Source organism: Rhinopithecus roxellana, chromosome 1, assembly GCF_007565055.1.
Source record: "Rhinopithecus roxellana isolate Shanxi Qingling chromosome 1, ASM756505v1, whole genome shotgun sequence".
In the NCBI taxonomy this organism is placed as follows: domain Eukaryota; kingdom Metazoa; phylum Chordata; class Mammalia; order Primates; family Cercopithecidae; genus Rhinopithecus; species Rhinopithecus roxellana.
In genome coordinates, this window is record NC_044549.1 from 41,864,351 (window position 1) to 41,869,916 (window position 5,566).

The following is a 5,566-nucleotide window of genomic DNA, read 5'->3' on the forward strand; positions in this document are numbered from 1 at the left end:
TTATTTGCAAACAACAGAAAAGGACACTAATTGCACAAATATTCATTCTAAACTGGTAAATGTGATATTTATCCTATAAGTTTCTAGAGAGATTATCTACTAAATCTAATTCTTCTACCACTGATGTGGTGGGACTCCTATTCCTAGTCCTTTCTGAAGTGAAGTATGCTCATGTGATTTTCTTTGGCCACAGAAAGGTGATTTGGAGTGATATGTAGCATTTCTAGGTAGAAACTTTGAAAACCAGTGTGCGGTTTGCCACTGTTCTAGTGATCAGGGAAGTCTGTGTCAAAATGAAATCTCTATTAGCATGGGTATCTGAGGGACTATTATGAAAAGAGCTCCTCTGCTGCCCTACATTAGGCTTGTAGTATAAGGTAGTTATAAACTTTTGCCATGCTAAAAACTATTGAGATTTGGCCAGGTTGGTAGCTTGGGGAGATGTTATTCTGACTAATCATAAGAGTGACTTTAGAGGATGTAGAAAAATGGGTAGTTATTTCTGGTTGCCAGCTAGCATGGAGTCCTCAAGGATAAGACACGTTAGATATTTTACTTTAACTTTTAAAAATCAGAGTTGTTAGACCAGAAATATAAGAGAAATGGAAAAGGCTGAATTTCTCCCCTAAAGTAATATGTAAACCCTATTAACAAGAAAGAAGAGGGCCAAGTGCGTTGGCTCACACTTGTAATCCTAACACTCTGGGAAGCTGAGGCGGGTGGATCATGAGGTCAGGAGATCGAGACCATCCTGGCTAACATGGTGAAACCCTGCCGCTACTAAAAATACAAAAAAAAAATTAGCAGGGCATGGTGGCCAGTGCCTGTAGTCCCAGCTACTCGGGAGGCTGAGGCAGGAGAATGGCGTGAACCCGGGAAGCGGAGCTTGCAGTGAGCCGAGATCTCACCACTGCCCTCCAGCCTGGGCAACAGCATGAGACTCGGTCTCAAAAAAAAAAAAAAAAAACAAAAACAAAAACAAAAAAAAAGAAGAAAGAAGATAGAATTTGTTTAAATTATTTTTATTTTAATGATAGTTAAATATAAATAAAACTATAAAGCAAGATCATCAAATATGAATTATAAAAAAGCTACACAACTAGTATTATTAAAATTCATCCCATTAATTAAAATAAAATTGCTATTTAGTAATGTGAACACGGTACTGACTTCCATAGGTTTAGTCTTCCGATTCTATCACATGCCATATGATGATTCAGGTCACCCACGTTTTTTCTTTATTTGAAACACTGCAAATTCATCATTTATAGAGGACACAGTGATGTCATCTAGCCTGTTTTTGGTGTGCAGGCATCATTTAAGTATTAAGGCATTTCTTTTTTTAACTAAAAACAATTAGAGTAGTACTTTTTGGTACCAATGTGAGGATAAATGCAGACCCAGGAACAAAAGTAGTGTGCCAATCCTCAGTTATAAAAGGGTCATTCAAATTATATTGAATACATTTGTATCAATTAAAAAATGATTATTATTAAAATGAAATGATAACATTAGCATAACTCTCATAAGGGACTTGAGAATCTGAGAATATGTGGATTACCAAGAACTGCATGAAATAGTCTGAAAAACATTGCACTTGTTGTGAAATATCAACATTTCAGCAAGACATGACATCTCTCACAACACTGGACATCCTCATCGATGAACAAGATAATAATTATTGAACCATAGCAATAATTCATGGAATGTTTATTAATGGGTCAGTATCAATCCAGAGAGAGGTTTCTAGTGACATAGCTCAGAGCCTTATCCCAAACTTGTTTTATTTTGTAAGTTAACTGAAGTCACCAATAAAAGTGTAGAATGTGTTAAACAAATATATTAATGACAAGCTGGAGATGAAAACAAATATGGTGCATGAAGAAGAAATATGCAAAACAACCTCTACTCCATCTCCCTTCCAAGATTTGATTCCTATATCATCAGATGTCTATTCCACCCATGAGCCCTCCCTTTTGGAGTCATGTACTGACCCCAAGAAGATCACTCCTCCTCATTTCTGTCTCTTTCTCCAGTAATATAACTGTCTTTATTCTTGGTAATTTCTTCATAGAGATGGATAATCCTTCCAATTGCCTGACTTTTTGGTTTCTTTACCTCCTTCCTTTCTTCCAATGTCCTTGTCTTCCACCTTCCCTCAGTCACTCTACAGGTCGTATCTTAAATTTTGTAACTGTGAATAACTGAACTCTCTGCATAATCTCAATTTCAAGCTTTCTATTCTTACTTCCTCCTCCTCTAACCTTTTCAGTTCATTTCTTTCAGTACCTGAATTCCAACAATCCTTTGAACCCACCAAGACCATGAAGTATCTATTCTACTATCTAATCACTCACGTCTTTTGTCCCATTGTTATTCAGTTTGAATTCTATGATCTATCAGTATACTAACTCCAGTACTTATACCCTTACCTTCTTTCCACTCGCCACTCTCTCACTATATTGCTTTCACTTGTCTTCAATCAAGACTAAATCCAATTTTATGCCATTACATATCTGTACTTGTTTAGTCAATATGACTAGAGAAAAACACAGAACAATGTTGACTTGTTTCACTTTGTATTCATGATCATTAACCTTAAGTGGACTCTTAATGCTGCCTACCAATTACACATACGCCTACTCCATTAGATTCAGATAATTATTTCATTCTTCTCCTTTCTCTTTAAATTTTCAATACTTCTTCCCTCATAAGCTTCACTTTTAGCTTATGACCTTGCTTCTACTTTGCCTGATAAAATAGAAGCAATATTTAAGAACTTGCAAAAGCTATACCACCTTTTCTACCTTTCTTAATATACTTGTGACCATATACTTTGGTTTCTCCTCTGTTATTATGGATAAGTTCTATGTACTTCTAAATAAGTCCAGGTCTTCAACTTTTCTAGATCTTTTCCCTTCTCTCCAACTCAGTGATGTCCTCCAACTATTCTTCCTGCTTTCATGCATCATTGATTTCTCAATAGTAAACATTCTGTTTCTATTATGTTATCATAAAATAAATAACTAAATAAATAGATAAACAAATTAGCCTTTTCTTGAACTCACTTCCTTGCCAGCTCACATGCCATTTCCCTTTACAAAAAAACCCTAAGAAAAAGGTATTTATACACTTGATCTCCAATTTCTCTCTTCCCTTTCTTCCTGGAATGCATTCTAAATAAGCTTTTACCCTTGCCACTCCACCACAACCACTCCTGTCAATATCATCCATGACCTCATGTCCTCATCTTATTAGACTTTCAGCAGCATTTGACAGACTTGAGCACTCCCTCCTTTTCACTTGGCATGGACAACACACTCTATTAGCTTTTCAACTACTTCATTTACTGTTCCTTTTTATTCTCTCTTCTTGGTTATTACTCATTTCTTTACATTGGAATGCCTTAGGTTTTAGTCATTGCATCTCTACTCTTTTCTATCCATACTCATTCCCTTGGTGGTTTGATCCAGTACCATGATTTTTTTTTGTTTGTTTGTTTAGAGATGGGGTCTTACTCTGTTGACCAGAGCTGGAATGCAGGACTACAGGTGTGTGAGCCACTGTGTCTGGCTCTTTAAATGCAATCTAAACACTGGTGATTCACAGCTATAAATTTATAAAGACATTTATATAGCTCAGGTCTCTCCCCTGAATGCCTGACTTAAATATCCAACTGCCAATGAACACGACCAAAATATTAACAGGTCTAAAACTAAGTCCTGATCTGCCCTTAAAAACTTTCTCCCCCGAGTTGAACAATGAGAACACATGGACACAGGGAGGGGAACATCACACACTGGGGCTTGTCAGGGTGTGGGGGGCTAGCGGGGGGATAGCATTAGGACAAATACCTAATGTAGATGACAGGTTGATAAGTGCAGTAAACCAACATGGCACGTGTATACCTATGTAACAAACCTGCACGTTCTGCACATGTGTCCCAGGACTTAAAGTATAAAAAACAAACCAAAACAAAAAAAAGCTTTCTCCCCTTAAGTCTTCCTTGATCAGTCAATGGCAACTCCATTTTTAAAACTGTTCAGGCCTGAGACTATAAACTTCCAGCAGTTGTCTAACAGCTTGCAACAACTGATTATTACTTAACGATTCTTCATATTAGTACTTTTTTTTGATTATTGATCAATTACCTATCCCAATCTTTCAAGTTAGAGACTTTCTATTTTATGGTATCTAAGAGTAAGAAGATAATCTCTACATCTCTGGGAACTATAATTTAAGAGGGCTACAGGCATCTGGATGGTGTTAAGAGGAAAAATCACCAAAATATTGAGAAAGTAAAGCCAATTTTATGAGAAATAGTTGAAGAAATTGAGGATAGAGAAAAGAAATCAAAGGAGAAGTTATATCTGTTGTCAAATATTTCTACTGTCCTTCATATGGAAGGATGATGACCACAATTTGAATTATCTATCCTAGTAAAGTTAAGCCATTAGGAATGTGACAATGCTTTCTTCTGGGAATGGATAGACTTGATAATCAGCCACTAAAAGAACATAATACTGCAAGGCTTAAACCATTTAGTTCCCAAGTCTATATATATATATATCTATGACTATCTCTCTCTCTCTCTGTGTGTGTGTGTGTGTGTGTTACAAAAAGGAAAGGAATAATATCTTGAGATATTTTACAGTCTTAATATATTGTTATATGTCCATGATTGTTACTTTGCAATACCTTTACTAGAGTATAAAGGAAACCCTTTATTCAGTGTCCCAAAACAAAAAGTTTAGTTAGATGTTATCATACCTCATCTGAGAAAGAGATGGTCAACTGTCTCATACGTAGGGAAGCAGTGACTGGAAATGTTTCTGTCCAATCCTCTTAAGAGAGAGGCTTCTTTTCTTCTCAGATATGTACAAGTTTAAGGAAAGAGATCTTCCTCCCAAGGGCTGAAAAATAAATTAGAATTATATGTGATATCTGTCATATATAGTTCTGAGTCTTTCACCTACGTTTTATAAACAATAACCTATTATTTAATTTTTGACTGGACAAAGAGAAGAGGTTATTTCCCTGAGTTTCAGCTACAAATTCTCAAAAACAAAACAAAACAAAACAAAACAAAACAAAAAACAAAAAAAAAAAACTTCTTTTAAGACGAATAGGTCAAAGTTGTAGAGTAACAGATTTTGACTTCCTATGAAAACGACTTATCATTTCCAGGATGTGTTGCCTCTAGAGCAGTGGCTCTCAATCTTGGCTGCAGTTGAAATCACTTGAGAGGGTTAAAAAATTCTGATTTTTGAGTCCCGCTCTCAGATTCTAATTTAGTTGATCTGGGCTGTAGCTTCAGCATTGTGATTTTAAAACGCTCCCACAGGTGTCCCATTGTGCAGCCAAGGTTGAAAACCTCTTTTCTAGAGATATTTTAGTCCTTCTTTCTGTTGCTGAGGATAGATGAGGGAAGATGGGGGTGAGGGTAGTGTTTCATGTATGTGTTGGAGGACCACTCTGAGCAAATGTTGCTGAAATAATGTAAGCATTAAACAGTTTATTGGAGTAGGTAGCCTTTTATCTTTTCCAACCTTGAGATTCTGTCATC